Source organism: Mustela nigripes, chromosome 12 (assembly GCF_022355385.1).
Source record: "Mustela nigripes isolate SB6536 chromosome 12, MUSNIG.SB6536, whole genome shotgun sequence".
Lineage (NCBI taxonomy): Eukaryota > Metazoa > Chordata > Mammalia > Carnivora > Mustelidae > Mustela > Mustela nigripes.
This window is the reverse complement of record NC_081568.1, coordinates 145195482-145221993: the sequence shown is the minus strand read 5'-3', so window position 1 is coordinate 145221993 and position 26512 is coordinate 145195482. Positions and strand designations below refer to the sequence as shown.

General features: G+C 42.6%; 1 protein-coding gene and 1 long non-coding RNA gene across 5 annotated transcripts in view; one reads left to right on the top strand and one right to left on the bottom strand.

Annotated features, from left to right (window-relative positions):
• KCNN2 (potassium calcium-activated channel subfamily N member 2) overlaps positions 1-26512 on the top strand; it is a 460896-nt gene that overhangs the window by 200893 nt on the left and 233491 nt on the right. The gene's annotated exons all lie outside the window — the stretch shown is intronic.
• LOC132028055 (uncharacterized) lies at positions 11426-20532 on the bottom strand. The gene is made up of 3 exons (XR_009407342.1): positions 20481-20532; positions 19643-19774; positions 11426-11531 (listed from the first exon to the last, which is right to left on the bottom strand). It is a non-coding gene; the product is annotated as an uncharacterized LOC132028055 (long non-coding RNA).

The following is a 26512-nucleotide window of genomic DNA, read 5'->3' as shown; positions in this document are numbered from 1 at the left end:
GTTCCATATAAATTTTAGAATTATTTGTTCCATTTCTTTGAAAAAGAAACTTAAAAAAATCTTACCCCTCTTTGTGTTTTTCTCCTATTACAAATTATTATTTTTTTAAAGTTTTTTTTTTTTTTTTTTAATTTAAGAGAGAGAGTGGGAGGGAGAGGGAGAATCTCGGACTCCCTGCTGAGCACGGAGCCTGTTTCGGGGCTCCGTCTGAGGACCCTGAGATCATGACCTGAGCTGAAACCAAGAGCTGATGCTTACCTGGCTGAGCCACCCAGGTGCCCCTCTCCTATTATAAATTATTTACTAAAAAAAGAAAGGAAGAAAGAAATCAAATTAGCCATTATTTTGGCAGCGTATGATTCTCAACATGCTTTGTTCTGGACTCATTCATTCATTTGTTAATTCAACAATGTTACTGAGTATTTTCTATGCATCAAATGCTGCTCAGGTGCTGGGGAATATAGTAATGAACCCAAATTCTCTCATGCCACGGAACTAGAATAATAGTGTGGATGTCAGAAAATAAACATGTAATATGCATTCATACAAAATCCTTGGTATATAATATATTTCACACAGAAAAAGAAAAGTCTTTGGGTGCCTGGGTGGTGCTGCTGGTTAAGCAAGACAACTTTCAGCTCAGGTCATGATCTCTGGGTTGTGAGATTGAGCTCTGGGCTCAGCATGGAATCGGCTTCAGATTCTCTCTCCTTCTCTCTCTACCCCTCCCACTTGTGCTCTCTTTCTCTTAAACAAGTAAATCTTAGAAAGACAGGAAAAGCTTTATCTGGCTTGCTTGGATCATGGCATAGGAGAAACGTATTGTAAATTCTCACAGTTAAAGGGAAAGGAAAAGAACAAAAATTTAAGCGGACTTTTGAAGTCAGTGCAACCATGTAACAATTTACAGGGATGCCTGCTTATGTTGCAGACAATCAAAGCAAGTTTTCCTTCTGGCAGCAGTAAGCAGGAGAGGAGCAAGCTTCCATCGAGAGTCCCTTATTGGTATAAAAACACTTGTAAACTCCTGTCTTCAACCCCTTGTTTGAGTATCAGCTCCCAAAAGGAAGGACTCACCAAAGGTGACTGCAAGATGAGTCTGGTGAATGTTGACTCTCAGGGACACCCGTGGACCTCACCTCTACAAGCTGGTCAACTGAGATACAGATGCACTTGCTAATGCTCCTGACGGATGTGATCCTGCAAATGCAGAATGAAAAGACAGCTTTAAAGGAGCTTCATATGCATCTAGTGAGGGCAGTCCCCAGATGGTACAATTTCCCAAGAACAGGAAGGGATAAAGGTACTGAACCATTTTCCTGTTGGAGTAGGTGGTAAATGGACTCCAGATGCGACCATCAGTAGAATTTTTGGACCTAATAGCTAGAAAGACTTTTTCCTGGTTTCTTTAAAAAGTGAGGTGGGCGGTGGGTGCCTATGTGGCTCAATCAGATAAACGTCTGCCTTTGGCTCAGGTCATGATCTGGGGTCCTGAGATCGAGTCCCACATCAGGCCCCCTGCGCAGCAGGGATGGGCAGTGGGGGAATCCTGCTTCTCCTTCTCCATCTGTTCCTCCTCCCCCTCCTCCCCCCTGCTCTCTCAAATAAAATAAATAAATAAATAAATAAATAAATAAATAAAATCTCCCCCCCCAAAAAAGGAAAGAAAAGAAAAGAAAAAAGTGTGTGGACTTCTTCAGACTCTAGCCCATGCATGTTTCCTTGCTGAAGTTTGAGATGATTGTAACCATTCCTGGTGTTACATTTATGCTTTCCACTCACTGTGCTACCTGACGCTGTACTTACTGAGTTGAATATGGCAGGTTATGGGCCTCTAAAGTGATAAATTTAAATTTATTTTCTTAGTAGGTTCACTCATTTAAAATGGTGCCTTCATTTTGGAGCTCCTGGAACTGCTAGCTAATTCTATAACTCAATCATAACTCTGCAAGTGAAACCCTTAAATAAAATAAAGCCAAAAAAAAAAAAAAAAAGTTATTGGCTGCCAAATTACTCAGCATAAAAGCCAAGAAATAATAGGTTTACAATGCATTAGCTGTTTAAAAAGAATTGTCAATTAAAGGGCTCAGCCAGTTGCAAACATTTATCAGACAAAAGCAGGTGCTGATAAAATATTTAAGCCCTTAAAATAATAAAGGAAGATTAAGGTGTCAAAGTGGATGGAAATAAATATTCAGTGGTAAAAACAGGGTAAGTTTCCTCCTCAATCAAAAACTCTGGTCCTGCTGTCACTGTAGGGGCATTAGGTATGCAGGGAAGGGAGGCAGAGAGGAATTTGGGTGTCTGGTCAGACTTAAAATGGCTGAATGTTTGCAGGGTTATTGATGGATGTGATCTCTCTCCAGGCAAGTAATAAAACACCTTGCAATTGTGTAGCATTTTCTACCTCACCAAAGCCATTCACATATATTATTACGCTTAATCTTCTCAAGACTGTTGTTACTAACAAGAGGTTCAGAGAGGGAAGATGAATTGCCCAAATTCACATGGAAACTGTATCAAAAGTAGATTTTCTAATCCTCCTCTACCCCCAGCCAGCTTTTAGCCCCAGAATGGCTGTGTATTTGTTTAAAACAGCTCTGATGAGTTGTTTTTCTTCTAGAACAATTTATCTGATGGTAAAATAATTTTCTTGATAAATTTCAGTATTCTTTCTGAAAACAAAACAAAGCAAAAAAAAAAAAAAAAAAACCCAGGAAAAAACCCGAAACAAACATAGAGCTGCCTGAGATGATCCAATTCAGGTGATTCATTCCACGAATGGGGAAAGCAAGAGCCAGGACGGAAAAACAACTCTGTCAAGGGGCATTTAGCAAGTTGGAGAAGATTCTGGAATGAGTTGACATCGGGTACACACCCAACCAGTGAGTGTTCTTTCTGTTCGTGATTTTGATTTCTGGGGTTCACTGATCTGCTGACCGAATTGTCCCTGATTTTAATTCCTGCCTTCGTGAATGTCAGGCTGTCTCTCTCATTCTGTCTAGAAAGCTTTCTCTACACTTCTCCCAAAAGTAGGTCTCTCTGTGAAACTTCCTCGGTAAGAACTCAGGTACTTCTTGGAGACAAAAATGTATCTAATGTCAACCAGGCCACCATATAGTGTCATTCTGTTTATTTATATGCATAAAAATACCTAAGAAATGTGATTTAGGGTGATTATACATCCTATTTGGCAAAATTATTTTGTGATTCCCTTAGGCAGTGGAAGCAGTCTAAAGTTTTAGGTAGAGGTAAATTGTGTTTTTGAAATTTAGGGAAGAAACATAATGTCAAGGTCATTTTTCATGTCTGTGAATTTCTGCCTATGATAATGATGTATTTTGGCCTCTGAACCAAATCGTTTCTAGAGTAAAATAAATCACTGAGAACTCAGAAAGGCTATACAATAATCAATGATTACGCCAACTAAAATCAACATGATCATTAGGTGAAACTGAAAAATCTAATATCTTGTATCATACTCCTGAGTCTGATTGTACATTATTTTAAGGTTGATTAAACAAGAAAACATTTATGATCATCACAATCCCAAAGAGATTTCCAAAGCCAGTTGGTTTTTAACTTGCAAATGAATTACTTCGACTCCATTTAGAAGCCTCAATAAGTGATGCTTTTTATCATCTCACAGAAGTTAATAGTAATTTCTCGCATCTGAATGAACGAATTACTGGAATGTTCTGTTGTTGTTTTTGTTGTCTACATTTTATTTTAATTTTTTATTGTGTTATGTTAGTCACCATAAAATACATCATTAGTTTTTGATGCAGTACTCCAGGATTCATTGTTCACGCATCACACCCAGTGCTCCATGCAATACGTGCCCTCCTTAATACCCACCACCAGGCTCACCCAGCCCCCACCTCTCCCCCTCCTCTCTAAAACCCTCAGTTTGTTTCTTGGAGTCCACAGTCTCTCACGGTTCATCTCCCCCTCTGATTTCTCCCAATTCACTTGTCCTTTCCTTCTGCTAATGAATGTTCTTAATCAATAAAGAATAAAATTAACAGTTTTGTTGGAATATATTTCTTCTGATTTGCCAAATCCTTCCTTCAAAATGTTATGTTACCTGGAAATGGCAAGACTGTAGCCATGGCTAAAGAATAGAATCAAAGAGCGATAGGGACCAAATGATTAAGAAAGTATCTGGGCAGACCTCATGGTAACAAACAGTAACAGACAACTTCCTACACCTGCTTGCATCCCTATATTACTCACTTAGGAATGAATCTCAGTTCTTCTTTGCCAATAAACACTCTCAAAGGCAGGTAGGTAGGTTGGTTGTTTGGTTGGTTGATTGATTGACTGATGGCCCATTTATTTAAGGTCCATTATTGATGACAAAAAGGGCACAATAAAATTTGATTATTTAGATTTTGCTCTAGGGCTCTGTTATTGGCAAGCACCAGAAAGCTAGCTAGCAACATACTGGAAATGTAGCCCAAAGTGCATGCCTTCTGCCGTCTTGCATAACTTCTGAAAACATTTTTAATGGAAGGACCAGGAGTGAGGACGTATAGAGGATCCACTTTTAAGTTCTCTGTCCTGTCGTTAGACCCGCTACAAAAACTAGTTAAATCGCCTCATCTGTTTTTGGCAGCCTGAACTTGCTTAGGGCATGCCTGCACCGTCCTTTCTGCGGTAGAGTTTAGTGGACATCCCGAGTCCTTGTGTAAATTCAGGTGTAGTTCTTTGCCACTCTGCTGCAGCAGGAGCGTCTTACTGTGGTGCCTGCAGCCGTGGGCGTGTGAGATGCGTGGAGAGGGAACACCGTGAGCTGGTGGGTACAGCAAGAGATGTAGAACATCTCAGCTGGTTTGTAAGCAGAAGCAAAAGAGAGGCTCTTGGATGGCTCAGTCAGTTAAGTGTCTGCCTTTGACTCAGGTCATGATCCCGGGGTCTTGGGATTGAGTTCTGCATGATGCTCCTTGCTGAGCAGGGAGCCTGCTTCTCCCTCTCCCACTACCCTGGCTCGTGTTTCCTCTCTCTCTCTCTCTCTCTTTCTCTTTCTTCGGTCAAATGAATAAATAAAATCTTAAAAAATTAAAAAACAAAAAAGAAGAAGAAGAAGAAGCAAAAGAAAGAAAAGGAAAAAGGAACGATGTAGTATTTATCCCATGAATATTCCTTATTCTAAGACAAAGGAAGCTGTAACTACAACAGCAAGGTGTGTAAGCAGTATCCATTCCACACAGTAGTTCAGGACCATGGCAGTGAGTGTGCAAGCTGAAAATGTACACAGCAGCCTTAATAATTTGTGGGAAAAAAATTAAGATTGTCCCACGAGCTTTCAAGATGTTTGTCAAAATGTCAAAAACTCTCTTACTGTAGGATAGCAATACATAGAAAAATGGGAAAGTAGCAAAGCTCATACTTAGCACATTATCATTTAAAACATTAGGAATACTGGGAACTAGAGTGTTTTATTTCTTTGTCAACAATCTAGTAAGAACAGTTTGAACAGTGCTTGCTTTGTTCTTCTCGTCATGGCCATTGCTAGATGGAGTGGATATCTTTTCCATGCCTCGGTGAATTGTCACACGGCTTTCTAAGCATGGATCAGCTTTCATTGTTTTATTGTTTGTGCTTCCCATGTCATGAAATGGCTCCAAGTGTTCCTTTGATGGACGGTTTTTTTCTCACATCACTTCTTCTAGAATATTTTCCCCTTTTTACTTTATTTTTAGAGGGAGATCGAAGAGAGTGGGTGAGCGGGGGTAGGGGCAGAGGGAGAGAATCTCGAGAAGACTCTGTGCCTGATGTGGGGCTCAGTCCCACAAACCCCGAGATCATGACTTGAGCTGAAATTAAGAGTTTGCCACTCAACCGACTGAGCCACCCACTCAGGTTCCCCCTAGAACATCTTCACCCTTTAATCTATAAATCCACCTTCACCAGATCTCTCTGGCTACATATCAGAGTCTCTTAAATGTTGGCATTTTCAGCTTTCCCATGATCAGCTCTTTCTTCTATAAGCCTGATTATCTTCGATTCCAGTTTTACTCCCAGTGGTATCATTTTCTTGGTGTTTCTTTCCTGTCATCTTGGTGTCAGTTCCCTCTGTCCATTACCATTTTTGTAAAATGTCATGTGGGTTTATTGCTGGGGAGTTGAGTACATGCCTCACGGTCTTGGTGTAAACTAAATCCCAGAGGCACTGAGACCAACCAACCATAGATATTAGGAGAAGTCTCTTTGTGAACAGTAGGGGTAGGGGTTAGAGCAAAGTTTGTCCATTGGACACTTTGTTGTGGTGATAAATTGTGATAATTGAAACTTCAACTGCTGGTGTTCCCTAACTAAGCCATGACAATTGAAATTCACACATGTCTGAACTGTGCCAAGCCTAGATTGTTTGCATCAAACTATATTTATAAAAGCTACTGGGATGGAGACTGACCCAGGATAGCACAGAATAATACTTATGGCAGAGAGCTCACCAGGACACATGGGAGTCCCTTAGAGAAATCACTGAATCACAGACAGACCCGCTCCCATCTGTCCTGCAGAAGAAACTGAGGGGGACATCACTTTCATCATTGGACGCCAATTGGTAGTTGTCCCAACATAGATATCACCAAAGGAAGTCAGAGAGGACATGGAGAAAGGAGCAGACTCCAGGTGTTACCTGGGAGGGCAAGGTGATCCTTGAGAACATCCTAGAATAATAAGTGTGTGGAGGTCTCTTGTGAAGGTTGGTCTAGAAGAAGGTCCTTCAGTGGCAGCTGGAGATGAAGTCAGAGAAAACTGTATCATGAGCCAGATGGGCATCTCTGCGGGTGCCTAATCTCTTGCTCCGGGAGTGCTTAATGAAGAGCCACAGATAAAATCTCATCTCCAAAGAATGTGCCTGAAGCATCTTGGAGGGTGTCTTTGGAGTACCCCAAGGGCTTTTTTGCTCCTGAATGATATTTTTCAACAGTAAAGGAAACATTTGAGTGACTGTTGGGGTATCCAGTGCCTGTCTAAACAATCCTAGAAAAAGTAGCAAGGATGTGTTGGGAACTCTCTGGAAAATGTATTGAAAAACTGCCTCTTGGCTGCCTCTAGAAAGCCATGTGTCTTTTCATTACCCTCACAGAGGGATTTAAAGTATGTAAACATGGAAGCCCTTTGAATCTTCACCTAGTAGATTAAGTATTAATCATCTACGATATACATAAATAATGACAGTTTTATGTAAAATCAAGGCCTGATATGCAGCTATTGCCAGTATCTTTTTCTGTGGACACACAGAAATATGCAGCAATTGCCAGTATCTTTTTCTGTGGGCACCCACTATTAGGGCAGTTTCAGTTTCTGAATTGAATCACAAGAAGTGAATAGGTTTGCTGTTATCTAAGACTTGGGAGCGGGGAGCTGGTGCTACACTTTGCAATGATATATTTCTTACCACATTTCCTTGTGCCACTCTTGCAAACTTTCAGGGGTTCTGAGCTACATTTTCTCAACCTTCTGTACCAGAGCAAACCTTTAGAAATGCCTGTCCCAGATGGATTTCTTCCCTCAGCTGAGAACAGGCACTGGGTGTGTTGGACTGCAGCCATGTTGTACTGGAAAGGGCCAGATCAGCAGGGGCTGGGAGAGCCTGGGAACGGTTCGAGATGGGGCCAATGAAATGGTGACAGGTGAGTTAGGCAGACTACTGTATCAGGTCTAGTACGCCAGGGTGCAAAAGAGAACAGGGTGCCAGTGCCAGGAACCAGAATGGCTTTGTTCAGTGCTCTTGGGAAAGCCATGCCGAGGAAGTCTTGGGACGGAGAGGTCCATTGCATCATTACCTAAGGGCAGTCACTCACCTCAGGAGTGGAAAATTCCAGCACAAACGTGCACTCAGATTCTCTACGGCAATGTATCTCACCACTTCACCCTCCTGTCAGTCCACCTCCTGGGCCACGCTGTGGTTCAGCAGGGGAGAAGGAAATTCCTTGTACCCTCTTCAATTCTGCAATTGGACGTCAGCATTAAGCTGGTTTAAGATGCACGAACAGGAGAAAAACATACACAATTTATTTCATATTTGTACTTGTACATGGGTATCTGCAGAGGCAGATGGAGACTTGAAGAAGCTATTAAGTCTATAATCTTATATAATAAATAGTGGGGACAATTTACTCATCGTGGGCAGCAATTAGGAAGTATATGAGGAAACTAATAGGCTATTAGAGGCTAAGGGTTAATTTAGTAGGTTTGCTTATACAGGTCTGGTTTCACCATTGATTCTTGGTCTCTAGTGATAAAGGTGTTCTTTTCTTCCTGGTTTAGGGAGGGAACCCTTCTCTCAGGAAATTGTAGGACCTATAATGATGTAGAATGGGAGGTCAGAGACCCTGACTGCATCCACTCTTTCTCAGGTGCTTTCAGCCCAGAATAATCAACATGCCAATGCAATATATATATATTGCATTGCAGAATATATTGCAATGTAATATATTCTGGGGCAGAATATATTGCAATGGGGTAGAATGCAATATATTCTGGGGTGACATGTTCTGAACTTCTTCCTTGAGATTCATCCTTCCAGTGTGAACATGGGGCTGCCCCAGGGGCCAGGCTTCCTGTCCACCACCCCACCCCATGTCAGTCAAAGGCTCAGGTCAAGAGCCTAGAAGGGTGATCTTTCTCTCAGGTTTGGTGCTGCGACAGCTGTCAGCATCCCACCAGCCACACAATGCTAATTTGCATATTTTCAAAAACACAAAAAGTGTTTGGCAATCCCAGCCAAGTGGGGATTCCATGATCCAGTGGGGAGATGTGACTACAAAGTGGATGTGAGCATACTTACTTTGTAGGGTATTGAAATGATAGAGTGATGTTTTTTATAAGCCCCTCTAAGAGTATCTGACTTCTGAGTCCCTCCCTGGTCCTGCAGAATCAGAAGCTCATAGGAAGGGCCTTGGAGATTTTGTTTTTCATAGGTGATGGGTGAGACTTGTATGCATTAGGCTCAGCATGGGTCAGCTGGCCAGCTTTTTGTTGTAAAGCAGCTGGTATCCTACCAGATATATGAAAGGTAGCTATCAATGGTTCTGCTGTGGTTACTGTTGCTATTAATGACAACTCCAGGAATTATCCCAAAGTATGGCCTGTCTTGGGAATATGAAAATGGGATACGGCTGGGTCTACAGCCTGATGGTTGAAAACGTGGCGTCTGGAGCCAGACTGCCTTGGTTCGAATACTACCTTTTCCACTTAACTAATGCGTTAGCCTTGGGTGAGTGACTCTGACTCAGTTCCCTTATCTGAAAGTCAGATAAGTAAAACAGAATGCCTCTTCCTATAACAGACTTGTAAAATGACTATCTCAAACTTAAAATTTTTAAAAAATAAATTATTTAATTAAATGATGTCTTCTGCTTACCATGTATTTTACTTGGCTTGTATAAAATACAATTTCAGTAAAGAAAAATTTACAAACACACCCATACAAAGACTAGTCTATCAAAAATACAGTAATAGCCTCCAAATTAATATCCTGGGCTCCAATTTCAATCCCCCCAAAATCTGTCCTTGAAATAACAGCCAGAAATAAATTATTGATTAACTCATTTCTCTGTTTAAAAAAACTTTTTTTTTTTTTTTTTTTTTTTTTTTTTACAGAAAGCAAGATCACAATTAGGCAGAGAAGCAGGCAGAGAGAGTGGAGGAAGTAGACTCCCCACTGAGCAGAGAGCCTGATAGAGCCTGATGTGGGGTTCAATCCAAGGACCCTGAGATCATGACCTGAGCTGAAGGCAGGGGCCTAACCCACTGAGCCACCCAGGCACCCCTAAAAATACATTTAAAATAATTTTGAAAGTTTTGTTATTATTTTTTTTTTAAGATTTTTTTTTAAATTTATTTATTTGACAGAGAGAAATCACAAGTACACTGAGAGGCAGGCAGAGAGAGAGAGAGAAGGAAGCAGGCTCCCTGCTGAGCAGAGAGCCCGATGCAGGACTTGATCCCAGGACCCTGAGATCATGACCCGAGCCGAAGGCAGTGGCTTAACCCACTGAGCCACCCAGGCGCCCCGTGTTATTATTTTTTTTAATTTAATTTAATTTTTTTCAGTGTTCCAAAATTCACTGTTTATGCACCACACCTAGTGCTCCATGTAATACATGCCCTCCTCAATACCCACCACTGGGCTCACCCCTGAACAAAACCCTCAGTTTGTTTCTCAGAGTCCACAGTCTCTCATGGTCTGTCTCCCCCTCCAATTTCCCCCAACTCCCTTCTCAAAAACATGTTTAAAAAATATTTTACCAGCTTTTCAATGAGACTAACACTCTACAATCAATGTTGCATTCTCATACATGGCATTATTTTTCTTTTCTGGTGGTACACAATGTAACGATGCTTCTTATAATCAACACACACCTAGATTTAATCAAAGATGGTAAATTATTTAATCTATGGAAATTGCTAACAACAGGACCTGACTCACCAGCAAGCATTCAGGAAAGTAGCTATTATTGATTTAGTTGTATGTGGGGTGTGTGTATGTGTGTGTGTGTGTGTGTGTGTGTGTTTCCAGACAAGGGGTTATGTTTCAGGTGGATCTCTGGATTTGATGTTAACCTCTTCCAAGTTGTTCTTTGTTTTGTTTTGTAAAGATTTTGTTTACTTATTTGACAGAGAGAGAGCACGTGAGAGTATAAGCGGGGGAGGGGGGGAGCAGCAGGCAGAGGGAGAAGCAGGAAGCAGGCTTCTTGCCAAGCAAGGAACCGGATAGGGGGCTCGATCCCAGGACCCTGGGATCATGACCTGAACTGAAGGCAGATGCTTAACCAGCTGAGCCAACCCAGGCGTCCCTACCTCTTTCAGGTTTAATTGGAATCCCTTCTCGTGCATCTCTTAGCACAACTGTTTTCAGAATTCAGTACTAACTGTCTTTGTGTTTTGCAACAGAGACTCTGCCTTTCCTTTGGCTTTCCATCATGATTTAAAGCACGACATTCGGCTTTCCACCAGTAGGATGACTGCGATGGAGGGTTCCCCAGGCTTCTTTCATTATTAGGACAGGGTCATAGGTGTTTCATTTGAGGCTCCTAGTCCTGGACCTTCTTGTATAATAACACTCCTTACTTCATTCAGATTCTTACATGGACAAGAAAGGGGAAAATGAACATAGGGGTTCAAAGTAATTCAGATACATACATAGGATCAGCCTCAGAGTAAGTATTATCCACATAATGATACGTAAACTCCCCCAGCATCCTCAGTAGAATGCTGGCTTAATGTAGTTGCACCATTAAATGGTATCTATAATATGTATTATAATTTATCTCTGTTCAAACTGTCAAGGCCAATGAGACATTTAGTTATTTTTGGAAAATTATGCCTAATATAAAGTGTATGCTTGATCTACTTCCAAAAAAACCATGAAGTGGGTGGTCACAAAAAGTAAGGTACTTACAGGTCAAAGAGCTCGACATCTGTCTGAAGGAAACGAGGGTGTCGACGTTTCTAGGCATTTTTATGGAGGATTGTGTTACTTCTGCAGGAAGTCAGGCTTTATTTTCTGGCAGCTAAAGCAAAAAGTAAGTGTGCGTGTGGTTTTGTAGTCTCATTTACCAGGGAGAGAAGGATATCGAATGTATTCAGAGAAGAAAGCACGGGGTCTTTGAAATTAAACTCAACTGTTTATAACACAGATTTCTGGTCTTGGAAAAAGAGACTGTACATTATCTAAAGCAAGCATTTCCAGATAATTTTACCAGCTTGTTTCCACGATCATTAATATGTATATTATTAACAAATTCACTGACATTGTTCCCTGTAGCTGTTTAGCAATGAGGACTAAACATTTTTTTTTAAGTTCATGAATTGAAAGTGCCATGGACTAAATTTGTAGACGATAGAAACATGGTACCCTAAAAGTTCTTTGTTGATTTACAGAAAGGATTTTTCCCTGACTATAATATAATACATTCACATTTGCAAAATATCAATCCACCTATTAAAACAGGCATATGTTGGGGTTTGGCTGAATGGGTAAAAGCCTCAACAGTTAAGGATTTAAAAAAAAAAAAAAAAAAGTCCTAGCTTCCCAAAGATAGAGAAGAAACAAAGGGGAAAAAAAATGAATGGGAAGTGTTTATTTTGTCTTTCAGCAAGAGTTATGAGAAGTTGATTCCCTGCAAAAAAAAAAAAAAAAAAGCAAAGAGTCAAACCATGAGAAGATCTGCAGGTCAAATTAGGCTCTAGGTAAATTGGGAGAATTCTTTTCATGACCATGTGATTCTGTATATTTTTTCTCTTTGGACCAGTAAGGAGACCATTTGGATAAACCTTTAGCAAGAGGAAAATTATATTCTAACCCAGCTTCACCATTGTTTTAATTGATGCCTCTCCCCAGAGACAGCAAGGCTGTCTGTTATCTTCACACTTTTGGATTTAGAATTGGGAACTTGGCGGAGATGTTTCTTCATGCCTGGGATGCTGGGTTTCTGAGCTCACCCACGGAGGGTCTCGGGAGACCTGGAAGTATCTCTTTTCCTGAGGAGCAGAGAGAATTCTTGCCTACAGCTCATTTTCAAAGATTCTCTGAGACCAGAGGTTTAGAAATGAAAGGCCGCTCTATCTGCTTTGATGCGTGGGAACAAAATTAGTGACAGTTTCAGCACTTGGATGGAAATGCCAGCTGATGCCATGAAAAAGTAGAGCTCACAGGGCACATCTCAGGGAGTCTGATGAAAATGGCATCAGACTGGTAACTGATGGTACCTGGACCCTCTAAATGAAATAACGAAGTCTGAGGGCCCCGAAGGAATGCAGACAAGAGTCTGTGAAATGCACAAGCAGGTTCAGAGTGAGTGGTGCCGTGGTCTATTTTGGGCCACACGGAGAACCACGTTGGTGTGACCAAGTTGTTCCTACTACGAGTCTCAGTCTTGTGCTAATTGAAAGGAGCTGAATCCTTCTTGGCAGCTGTCCAGAGACCACTCGTTGCCCACACACTGTGGTGAGGAGACTGTGACTCCCTGAGTGGAGGAGGGAAGCGGTTAGTCAGGCTTTAAGGTTTTAAGGACATACCCAGGCCAAATGGTGCACAGAATGTCGATGTGGTTTGAGGGGTAAGGATACCAGCACTACTATCTAAAGTGAGAGTGATTTCACAGAAAAATGTATAGATTTACAAATTCTCTGAATCATCAAAAGCTTGTGTAATGCTGGTTCCAATGGCACCCTGGGAGAAATCAATCAGGTGGGCTTCTCATAGGAGGGGGCAAAACCTCTCCTCAACACTAAACTGCCAGCAGTCATCACACCTGCCTCCTTCCCCCATTTTATTGCCCCTTAGCCTTTCTAAACATCTGATTTTGTAAGTTTGATCCCAGTGGATGGGAAGTAGCCAGGGCTTAATGGAAGGTTCAGGGGCTTATGAAATAGATCTTGATTTGGTTTCGTAGGTGTGTCACATGGAACAAATGACTTAAACTTTCTGAGTCTCAGTTTGCCTATTTGCAAAATGAGGGTACAAATGCTTGGCTTGCAAGGTTAAGGATTCAAGAAGGTACATCCAGGTGGTTGGGTGGCTCATTCAGTTGAGGATCTGACTCTCAATTTTGGCTTAGGTCATGATGTCAGGGTCATGGGATCGAACCCTTTGTTGGGCTCTGGGCTCAGCAGGAAGTCTGCTTGAGATTCTCTCTCCCTCTCTTTCCTGCCCCTCCCCCCCCTAAAATAAATACATCTTTAAAAAAACGAAGACAATATATAGTAAAAAAATTTTTTTAGAGAAGATTGTAAAACAGAAAATAGTAGTAGGCTTGACACAGAACAGCGCTAAAGCAATGTTAGGTGTTATTTTTGCTATTGTTGTTACGATTTTTCTGGTTCTTTCTACATCACTGCTTAAAAGAACAAATTAAATCATTAAGTCTTTTCTTTGGTAACATTAAACTCAGATAAAAAGAACAGTGCATTAGCTATGGTAACATCCCCCCGTCAGTTATATTTTACGTTTTCTCACGATTATATGGTGCCCATTGGTTATTTTTGTTTGATTTTCCTCTCAGGAAATACAGTCTTCTACTCCTTGAGTCTGAGTTTATTTTCAACATTTAACTGGAGACATAGACTAATACAGATATATTGTTTACTCATGGTTTATACAATTTTTCTGTTTCTTATAATATTTTAAAAGTACTTTCCTATTCACATTTATTTCTTTATACTCCCCGTTGGGTTGTCAAGCACAGGCAACACAAATTAAGATAAGAAGTATATAGTAATGTGATAGAATGGAGAGAAATAGATAGGCAGGGAAGCTTAAAATGATGGAATTTCTTTCTGCCTTGTCTCCCCGCTGAGGCCCAAAGGGTACTTGTTGAAGGGAGAGAGTACCTGCCTCGTTCCAGAGCCTGGGATAGGTGACTCCCCTTCTGCACGGATATATCCCTTCCTCGCTTGCTTCTCCAACAGTGAGGGTTCTCTACAAGACGGACCCTACGCTGGAGGGGAAAATGCACTGTGACACGCTTAGTCTGATCCCATCTGAGGATTTCTTTTCTACTTAGCTAACAGAGGAGGGCAGAACGAAACAGTAAAAATCAGTTTCTGGCAGGTAAGCATCCTGGTAAACGCTTCCTTGTACCGTGTGTCGGTGCGGGGGACGGAAGGTAGTACCATGTGTGGGATGCGGCAGACAGAAGGAGGGATGGGGAGGCACGGTGCTGACTTGTGTGGATGGCCCCAGGAGCCAAGGGCAGGGACTGGAAAGAAGAGTGAGCAGTCGGGGCTGGGAACCTTGCTCACCTGTCCCTGATGCCCTCACCACACACACCTTGGCCATCACCTGCCTCTCTTATCGAAGCAAGGTCTTTCCCCTGGCTTGGTGAAGACGGCTTTCATCCCAAAGAGCTCTGCATCTGTCTGTAGCATTTCTGCAGTAGCCTCTGTGGACCCCTCAAGTGGCTCCCAAGATCCTTTTCAGTGTTTGGTCAGAGCAGAAAGTAGCAGGTGGTGGTGGTGGTTGCTGTAATTGTTTTCGTTTTTATTTTCTTCCCCGGAAAAACTCAAAAACCGTCTCCCATTCTATGTGGGATGCTGAGGCAGTGGACCTAGGTATCTTTCCCAGTGCCTTCAACGCCTGAAAGAGTCAGGTTTGAAAGGAGTCATCAGGAGGGAGACAAAGCAGCCTTGCAGGAGTGTGTGTCCCCTGGGAGGAGCCAAGCACGGGGAGAAGCCCATAGGGAGGTTGGAGTTAGCTTCCAACCCCTGCAGAGCGGATGGAGGCAGCGGGGAGAAGGGCAACAGGTAAAGGGAGGATCTTTTATCCTGACAGCTCCCAGGAAGCTCGCAATATCCACACTGCCAATTTGGTTTTTCTCATTTGTTGGAAAGCTTTCGGAAGGTATATTCGAAGAGGTGGGAGAGATCTCTTCTTTTTTTGCCTTCTTGTTTCTCCTCCTTCGAGCAGTACTGCCTCTACCCTTTTTGCACCGTGGGCCCTTCACAGGTTATGAATCTTTCCTAATTATTTTTCAGAAAGAGTTTCATGGAGGCAGTCGATGGTTAGGTGCTTGTTAAATCTTTATGGAGTCCTTATTCTGCAATTAATCTGGGATTCTTGGCACTCTGCTGGAAGGACGTTTATTTTCTATCATAAGCAAATGCCGCTTAGATTTCATCAGCGAGGCCATTGGGGAAAGTCTGAAGATGCTGAGAAAGAGGAACTTGACAGCACACATAGTTCGTATTTAATAAAATTTATTGGTCTTTTATTCTGAAGGTCACTGGCAAAAAAATATTTTTAACTAATGAAGATATTTCTTGGGGGGGAAGAAACTCTCTAAGTGTATTACACTCTCTAAGTGTATTTTGCTGTAGATTATTTAGAAAAGACTCTGTCTTATAGAGGAGTAATATGAAAAGATAGAAAACATAAAAGTATACTCAATGCTTCCCCTCTCTTTTTTGTATTTTGAAATAAGCAGATGTATTAAAAAGACCTTTAAATATTTCTACCCAAAGGGAAAAAAATCTCCCAAAATGCACCGTCTGAATCCTGAGTATGTGTAGATTAAACGAAACCTTTATTCTACTGATTTTGAGATTATGGGAGCAGGTATCAACTTCTCTGATAGGATGAATAGTTTTCATTTCTTTAAAACTGGTATTTAGGCAGAGAGATTGAAAATACACCTTTATGTGGGTCACTTAATTTCTGCAGGAAGACCTTCTTCAAAAACTCGTTGATAGAGCAAGGTATCTGAGCTAAAGTCCCCCCCCCCCCAACTGTCTGCAGAATGGAGTTTACAAAGAAGTTATCACAGTAAATATTTCAGAAAAAAAATCAGTAATCCCAATAGGTATTAGGTCCTTTTAGCTTACAGTGTGTTTTTCTCTGTATTTTAATAGAGCACTTGGATCAAGCCTTTTCTTTGTCACGTCTGTGCCTTAAAGCACTTGTCCTCCTCCCCACATTGCTCGAGCTTATCCTTTTATCCCTTAATCCCCTGAAACTATCACTTAAAAAAAATAACCTATTTAAACGAAATATGTTCATTTACTTGGAGAAAAAAATGATCAGCAATGTTTTTAAAACCCTAGAAAATCCATATGCAATTATGCTGAACGTTCTGATTTTTACTACCATATTCAGTGGCTACCCATAAGCTTGGCTTTACCCAAAATAAATCTTAAGTAATCTGATGAATTGATGAGGTCGGATTTTACTCAACTCAGCTAAATCAATGAGAAAGCATTGGCTGGCCACATTTAAAGAGTCATTTGTTTCCAGGGCATATAGCTTGCCAAATGACAGAGCTTCAAGCAGGGGAAACTTCCATTTGCTTTAAATTTGCCTTGTCCTCTTTATTTGGTTGGGGGGTTGGGGTGGAGATACACCGCTGAAGGGAGAGAGGAAGGGGCACCATGGTGGGGGCATGTACAAACCTTCCTCTGTCGACCCATTCTAGAAAGGAGGCACAAGGCCAGGTAAATGGAAGGAAGCAGAAAGTCTCAAGCAGGCATGGGAAGGTCTGACAGTCTTCTCTCTGACCTAAGTCACAGACCTTTGTTATTCTAAGAATCATTTCCGTGGGTATCTGCACAGAGGACACATCAAAGCTAAATGATCAAAACCGGGAAGTGTCTTTAACAAATTCCAAACTCTTCACCCCCTTGCAGCTGCCTCGACTCTCATTTCCTAGAATGATTATGTCTCACATTAGCACACCCATTATTTCCTCAGCATAACTCTCCAGTTCAGAGAGGAGACTTTGATATTCACATGGCTTATAAAATGCAAAAGTCCTTTAACTCATCAATAGCAAGATCAAAGTAAATTGTCTCTAAATTAGAAATCTAAATCGTCCCCTCCTGCTCTCAAAAGAATACTTGGTCCTCAGATTGAACCATTGTAATGAATCAGTGGTTAATTCAAACACAGAGGCTCCTGGGGAAGGCCAGGGGAAGGAGGAGGGAGAAGAAAGTGAAGATGAGAACTTGGTGGGGGCATGGGGTAGAGAGCTCCTGGCGGTTCGGATGAATTTAATGAGAAGAATTTATTGCAGGTGGAAATGAAGTCCGGCTCTCAGCTTCCATAAATCAATGACATTAGTATAGGATCTTCTCTGTGTTGACTAAGAGTTCCGTAGATACTCACAGGGCTGATGTGACCATGGCTGCTTAACAAAAAGACTTTTTCTCAGGTTAAGGGAGGGAACCGTCTTCCAGTTGAGACATTCCCTGAATTGTGCCTGGTCTAGGAGCCCCTCTCTAAAGAATCCTACCAGAGTCAGCAGGGGATCCCATAGTATCCATAAACAAGAGCTGGAAATTTGTCCTGGCAGCAAGCTGATCCAAATCTATGAATGGCTTCCCGATCTCTATTTGTGTTGGTTCTGCCTCCAGGAGATAGCAGCCTTCGTTCACTTCTTTCAAAGTTACCACGATGCTTTAGTATTGTCTCTTCACAGCCCAAGTGCCTTGCGAAGCCTGTAATTCAAGTCTGGCCACTACTGTGATTACTGTCCTCCAGTTGCATTCCACTGTGCTTAGAATAAAATCGGAACTCCATCCCACACCTTCAGCATGCTCTGTGATCCAGCCCCCGCCGCCCCTGCCCATCACACCCCTGCCACTCTCCCTCCAGCTCACGGGTCTTCAACCACAGAGTGCTTCCCTGCCTTGAAAATCCAGAGAAGCCTTGAAGGAGCCATACGTCTGTCTACAATCCTCTTACTCCAATCATGCCAAGACTAGATCCTTTTTTTTTTTTTTAATCATTCACAAGTCTATTTAGTTATTTATTTATTAAGTCATTCAAATGTCATTTCTTTTTAAGATTTCATTTGTTTGAGAGAGAGTAAGAATGAGAGACATCACAGAGGGAGAGGGAGAAGCAGGCTCCCTACTGAGCATGGAGCCCCATGTGGGGTTCCATCCCAGGACCCTGGGATCATGACCCGAGCTGAAGGCAGATGCTCAACTGACTGAGCCACCCAGGTCTCCCTCAAATGTCACCATTTTTGAGAGACACTCACTGACACCGCCCCCCCTAGTCCAAATATCTACATTATTTTATCAATTCCACTTGTATAATTTTCCTTATGGAACTTACCATACATATTTCCCTTGCTCATTTGTTGTTACTCCATCTCTTCTTCACGTTTGAGTATAATATCATGAAAACAGAGATCCTGTCTAGTTGGTTGACTCCTTTAACTCTGGCATTTAATAGATATGTGAAAAACTTAAAAAGCAAGGGAGCCCAGGATGAGTGGCTGGAAATGGATGGACAGACAGATAGAACAGGTGTATTGAGTTCAGAGTCAGTAAAGGTAGTTAGGCAAACATTAGGAGGCTGCTTGATGGAAATACGATAGAGGGTTTTCATTTCTTTAATGTAATTATGGATCATTTGGTCGATACCAATCACTGTGAAAGGCACATGGGCAGGTGGCTGCCTATGCCTGCCCTCAAGGTGTTTACAATCCAGAGAGGAGGAAGCTGAGCAGGCACAAGATCACAAGTAGAGTGCAACTGTAAGTGTGTAAGAGCTGCATACACAAGGTAGAGTGCCAACTAAAATTTGGCAGAAGGAGACAAGGTAGAGGAAACTCATTAGACCCTTGAAAGACAAAAAGGAATTTTCTGGATGGATTAGCCATTAAGGAGGGCTTTTTAAGGAAGGAAGATAATAACATAAGGAGCATATGTGTTCTGGGAAATGTAAGGAACTTCCTACAGCCTAGATGAGGGGCATGCAGGGGTGGAGCTCTCTCTCTCTCTCTCTCTCTCTCTCACACACACACACACACACAGAGAGAGAGAGAGAGAAGGAGGGAGGTAGGGAGGCAAGATAGGAGCCAGATCAGGAAAGGCCTTTACGCTTTTGTAAGGAATTTGGAGTTTATCCTTGTAGGCAGAGACGAGCCATTGTTCAAGGATCACATTTTCAGTCCGGAAAGATGACCACAACCAGCAGAGCGTGGTTGCAAAAGGTAGAGATTGATGTTGACTTAACAGATCAGAGGTGGCAAAGACCAGGGTTCAGGCTGGCCTCCATCTCTGTGATTCAGAAGTTGTTCTGAGTTTTAGAAGAAGAAAAAACTTTAGTTCCTCTTTTTTCCTCCCAGCCCACACCCAGTTCTTCAGCAGGTCTAACCAGCTCTACCTCAAAACTTACCCTAAATCTTTCCCCTTTCTGCTACTTCCTCCACCTTACTCCAAGATACCGCCATCTTTTGTTCAAACTGCGTCGTAGGTCCTGGCTGTCTTTCTGTGCTCATTCTCCTCCACATGGCAGCAAATGATCTTTCTGAAAAGTAACAAAAATCGTATCACTACCCCTAGACTTAAATCCCAGAACCTTTCCCTGGTCTAAAATGCAGTCTTCCTGGGGCGCCTGGGTGGCTCAGTGGGTTAAGCCTCTGCCTTAGGCTCAAGTCATGATCCCAGGGTCCTGGGATTGAGCCCTGCATCTGGCTCTCTGCTCAGCGGGGAGCCTGCTTCCCTTCCTCTCTCTCTGCCTGCCTCTCTGCCCACTTGTGATCTCTGTCTGTCAAATAAATAAAACCTTAAAAAAAATAATAAAATGCAGTCTTCCTAGAGAACAAAATGATGGTTACCAGAGGGAAGGTGGGGGGAGGGGGAATGAAAGAGGTGATGGGAATTAAGGAGTGACTTGTGATGAGCACCAGCTGTTGTATGGAAGTCTTAAATCACTATACTGTCCATCGGAAACTAATAGTACGCTATGTATTCACTCACTGGAATTTAAATAAAAACTTAAGAAAATGTAGTCTTTCTCCTCTTGGCTCGTGGGGAAAAAATGGTAAAAAAGCATGACAGAGCTGTGCAAAACACATGTCTGTCATCCGCCACACAAAGGTTAGACTATAGGTCATGTTTCATTTTCATTCTGCTAAATGTAGATCGTGCATTCTCCATGGGGGAGTGATACCACCTTCAAGGGGGTGAAAATTGGTTCTAGGGGGACAGAAGAAGGGGGAGTCTTTGCTTACCTTTCCAACGCGACCTTGAAATTCCTCCACCGCCCAGCCCCTCAGCTTTATGTCATCCCCTTCTCCATGATCCTTCTTCCAGATTTTCCATAGTTTGACCCCTTCTTGTCCGTCAGCTCTTAATATAAATCATGCAACTAGAGGAGTGTCTGTAATTCTTTGCTTCTGTGTGTATACCTGTATCTGCATAGATATTAATCGTCTTTCTTCCTTGAAGGATAAGATCTCTAAGAGGGAGAATCTTGACTATTTCGTCCTCTGCTATAACCTGATAACACAGTGCCTGTGACAGAGTAGAATGTGAATAAGTATTATTGTTATTATTTTTTAATGAATGAAAGAAAAGAACTCTGTTTCAATACCTTTAGCTCTCTTTTCCCGAGAGCAGTTTCCTTTGTCTTATTTGCCTCCCCTTCCTGCCTGATGTCTCCCCTCACAGCTGAGCGTTCCCGGAGATGCAGGTGGCTTTTGTTTGCCTGTGGAAAACTGGCAACCGTCCCCCTTCCTGTGTTGACAGTGTTCGCGTGGAGTAAGGCAGCCACAGATTGGTCCTAAGACTTACCAGGTGAGATTGGAGAGCAGAAGGAAGGGTATCAGGAAGGAGCAAAATGGCATACGTCTGTGACCACTGTGTCTCCTGGACCATCACTCGTCCCTGGGGGCAGTCATGTGAACTGTGTTTGTTTATTTATTTATTAAGGATTTATTTATTTTTTAAGGATGTTGTTATTTATTTTAGAGAGAGAGCATGCAAGCACCCAGGTGGCGGGGGGAGAAACAGACTCCCCACTGAGCAGGGCACCTGACACGGGACTCGATCCCAGGACCCTGAGATCATGACCTGAGCCAAAGGCAGACGCTTAACTGACTGAATCACCCAGGCGCCCCAACTGTGGTTTATTTTTTAAACACCTAAACATGAGCATGTGATACATGGTGCATACATTAGTGATAACATGCTCTGGGGTGTTTTGTTAACATTTGAAGAACCCCATTCGGAAATTCACTGTCTCCAGATCCCTAGGAAAATGATCTCCGCATGACGATTTCAAACTACATCTGAAGATTCACTAGCAGAGATGATAAAAGTACCTTTTCAGGGCTGAACTAAGCTGTGTTCAAGGCATTCAGTTGGCTACAAAGACTACACAGGCACCTCTCTGCCCTTTCATGGAGAGAGCGAGGGCTTGGAGTGCTTATCTGTCCTTCCCTGAACAAAGCAGCCAGGAGCCCAGCAGGTGTGGACCCCAGTGTCCTCTGGTCCAGCCACTCACTCAACCTAAGGGATGCAGGCCCCAGGTAGGAGATTCATTAAGAAGGCAGGCTCTTAATGAATACCGCATCACCATCGGGATACCGCGTCCTGGCCTTAAGGTGAAACTTCCATCCAAAGTGCTGACCCAAGTGCCGCAAACGCAGAGAACCAGAGCATCACTGAGTTAACAGGAGTAGGATGTGTGATGATTTTGCGCCTGCCTCCTAAGAAAGATTTGTCTTCACAGCAGGGTTTTCCCTGATAATTATTTCCACGGCCATGTGTGCCTCATCAGGAGCTTGGACGGGGAGCGGGCAGATAATTCTGCCGATGCACTGCCAGAAGCTGTGTGCATTTACCGGAGAGTCTGACCCTTGTGAATGGCAGATTGACTCGGGTGCCTTGGCAGGGTGTGCTCAGCTTGCTTGCATCACCCACGCACCAGTGGCCCATGCCCGAGAGCTTTCTGAAGGGCCCGACTGGGCAGAGCATTTTGCCATTCCAGAGAGGGCCCAGAGCGGGGGTCTGGATGCCTCTTGCTGTGGTTGGTCATGAATGAATTGCACATTTGCCTGGGAAGCGAGGGGAGGCTCATTCAAAAACACAGTGCTGTGTACCACTTTGTTACACTATCATTGTTAAGGATCTAATTGGCTTTATTAAGCGATTACTGAATTAAGTAGCATTTGTCTGCACCTGTCAAGTAGAGGGGACTCCCCCATGTCGTGATACGTTTAAATCCTTACAGTGACAAGCTTTTATTAGAAGACATCTCAGAGTGGGGCTACAGCAAGATCTAGCCCACACCTCAAGAGATTCTGGTTTCAGTTTATAATATCCGAGCGTTGGCAGCTTGTTCATGGCCATCTGTGTTTCCCAGTTGGACTTGGTGCTATCCTTATGCATTATTATTCCCTAACCAGCCTTTCTCATTGTGGCAATTTTTTTTTTTTTTGGAGGTTTTATTTATTTATTTGAGAGAGAGAGAAAGAGAGAGCATGAGCAGGGCAGGGGTTGTTAGAGGGAGAGAGAGAAGCAGGCTCCCAGCTGGCCACATGTGACTCGATCCCAGAACCCTGAGATCATGACCTGAACCGAAGACAGACGCTTAACCCACTGAGCCAACCAGGTGGCCCTCGGTGTGGCAATTTTTATAAAAACTTACTGTTTGAGAAGGCAGCCTCTCTCTACTCCATGCATCGACTAGAGTTCTTCGTAGCTGATCTTGAAAAAGTATAGATTTTCAAGATCATCGGACTCTGAAAAGGGCAAATTATATCTCAAGGCCAGCCACTTAGCAAATTAATGTTTTGGTTCATTAAAGCAAATTGCAGTTAAAATACAAGAATGTTAGATGACTTCCAAAGTTTACAGAAGCCTTACTGACATTTTTCAAGAGTCAATTTAGCAGAGTGGTTAAAAAAAAGGATGCCTGGGGCTTCAGAGCCAGACTGCCTGGGAGTGAATCCTGGCTCTGATACTGAACAATCTTGGGAAATTTCCTTCACCATGCTAGAGTTTCTCTACCTATAAAACTGCAAAAATAGTAGTAACTTCTTCATAGGGTTGATTTAAAATTAAGTTATGGTGGGCCCGAGAAGTGCTTCAGTTACTGGTTAAACCTGTTTTTAAAAATAAACTATTATCAATAGTGAATATTTTCAACCTTTTTTAAAAATCTATTTATTCATTTAAAGATTTATTTATTTGAGAGAGAGTGCATGCCCAAGTTGTGGGGGAGGGGCACAGGAAGAAAATCTCAAGCAGACTTCATGCTGAGTGCAGAGCCTGAGGTGGGGCTTGATCTCACCATCCTGAGCTGAGCCGAAACCGAGAGCCCACCATTTAACCGACTGAGAGTAAAGATAATCTTTACTCTCCGACACTAAAATATTATGATTCTATAATATCATCCCCATTCTGGAGCTTATAGAAACTACGTCTAAAGAGAGTCTCAAGAAGGTATAATAAAGGGGCACCTGGATGTCTCAGTGGGTTAAAGCCTCTGCCTTCGGCTCAGGTCATGATCCCAAGAGCCTGGGATTGAGTCCCGAGTTGGGCTCTCTGCTCAGCAGGGAGCCTGCTTCCTCCTCTCTCTCTCTCTCTCTCTCTCTCTGCCTGCCTCTTTGCCTGCTTGTGATCTCTGTCTGTCAAATAAATAAATAAAATCTTTAAAAAAAATGGTATAATAAAAATAGTAAAAGTAGATGGAAAGCAGAGATTGTGTTTAAATGTCTTTGCACTTGGGGTCAGAACTGCTGGGTCCAGACCTGGCCACTTTCTTGCTTGCCCTTCCTAGTCTGATGCACCCTTGGTTTTTCTTTTTCTTTTTAGTCTAGTCTGGCTCTTTGCATGCATGTTGGTAGGAAGATGAGATATGACAAAAGCTCTGTTGTTGATGACAAATTGTTCACAGATGGTTTGAAGTGTGCATGGGGTAAAGTGCCTATAGGCACACACCTTCTTGTCCCCAGAAGCCTGAGAGAAATGCAGCATCCAAGGAATGTATGTGAAGTCAGGCCAATGGTCTTCTTTAAATTAATTGATTAATTATGTTCAATGAGCCAATATTTACCCTAAAGATACAGGTGTAGTGAAAAGAAGGGGCACATGCACCCCAATGTTCATAGCCGCAATGTCCCATAATTCTCAAACTGTGGAAGGAGCTGAGATACTGTTCAACAGACAAATGGATAAAGAACATGTGGTCTATATATACCATGGACCAGCCACAAGAAAGGATGAATACCCACCATTTGCATTGACATGGATGGGACTGGAGGGGATTGCACTGAGTGAGATAAGTCAAGCGGAGAAAGTCAATTATCCTATGGTTTCATTCATAAGTGGAACATAAGGAATAGTGCAGAGGACGACAGGGGAAGGGAGGGAAAACTGAAGGGGGAGAAACTAGAGAAGGAGACAAACCATGAGGGACTCTGGACTCCAGGAAACAAACTGAGGGCTTCAGAGGGGAGAGGGAGCAAGGTGATGGGTGTTAGGGAGGGCACGTGTTGTGATGAGCACTGGGTGTTCTATGCATATCATGAACAGTTGACCACTACATCAAAACCTAATGTGATCCTAGCAGCTTCTGACCCTCATGGGATCAGAACTGAGAAACTTGTCATTTATTTTCGTATTTAAGAATCTGTAGCGCCTGTTAGACACTTGTTCCTGTCTGACACAGAGGTCTCTCTCCTCCACCCTCTGGATTGGGTTGCTCTCTTTAAGGTGAGTTCTCGAAGTTTCTCCAACCCAGCTCTTCTTCGGGGCAATCTAAAACTGAACCTCGCCCTGTCCCACCAAGACAGCTCAGATGGCATTTAGTTCTTACAGTCTTTGTTTATGAAATACAGAAAATGCAGTCTTCAACCTTCAGTTCATGTGAGAAACCCTCCCTTTTCTGAAAAGTGACTCTGTTTGCTGAGATGTGAAAGGATTGAAGAATAAAATGGCCCACTGGACCATGCCCTGGAGACAGGGCACGTGTCCCTTTGTCCAGCAGAGGTGTGGGGAACACTAGGGGGATCCTTCTCAGGAAAGGGGTAGTCGGGAAGATGTCCCTCACGTCCCCTCCTCCATCCTGAGCTTGCTGCATGGGCAGGCAGGGCTCTCTGAGCTAGTCTCCTCAGGGCATGGCAAGAACCTTCCTTACCCCATAGCTGTGTCATGCAGTTTAATGAGGAAGTGTCTGTGAACCTGATTTAGGGACTAGAAAAACCTCTTTCCAATTAAATGATATTTTGGGCTCCCAGCTAAATAAGCCTTAATGACCGACTCTCTCTTTATAGTTGGAAACAACTCATCTTTTCCCTAGGACCTTGAAGTTCCTATCTTTGTCATCATTTTTAGAACTCCATGCATTTTCTTCATACCTGAGACACAATCATTAACAATATGCATTTGGTGATTTTTCCTGTGTACAAATTGTAATTATGTTTTACTGCTTTCATGTCACATCATCTCGGCACTTCTGAGCTTTCCTTCTGATGGCACTTAGTTTGTCCAAGTGTAAAGCATGAGGTAAAGATACAGAAATCAACCCATTTCTTGATATGGCAGAATTTCATGAAATAAAGATGAAGAAGTCATGGGGCGTTTGTCAGAAAACAATGAACTGTTGAGTAACAGTTGTAAGAAAGAAACCAGGTTGGGTCACGTCTTCCCTACTGATGGTGCAGGAGAAGTCCCTGTCCATCATGGTCATGGATCTATGGGAAAAATATGCTAGGCGATTATTTGGGGGTCACTGATGATTTTAAGAGAAACTTAAAAGTGTTTTTAAGAGAAACAGACTGCAAAGAGGTAGCCCCATAAACAAAGTGGGGACGGCACTGTAAGCCTGGAAAAGGGGGCTGAACTAGCCAGCAGGTCTCAAGAAACCATACTGTGTTTGAATCCTCCCACAACAATGGCATCTATGATGGCAGCTCCACCCATGGGACCCCATCCACCTCTTTACCCAATAGGTCACACATCCTTGCCTCCTAGTCCCAGGAAGTGTGCTGTTGACAAGTGGTACAAGTTCCCCCAAGGACATGTCAGATGGATTCTACCTCTTGCTTGAAAACCTAATTCGGTATACAAATTCTTTAATGAGACTAGATCTTTTTTACCATGTCCACCACTTCACTTTTAGTTTCATTGTACGTAAAGAAGACAGAACTAAATGGTCGTTAACTGGGGACCATAGAGAGCTTTCAAGGGACCACATATGTTCTTGGGCATTGTCTCCTTTGTCCTTCACACCATCCCTGCGAGGGAGGTACAGTTT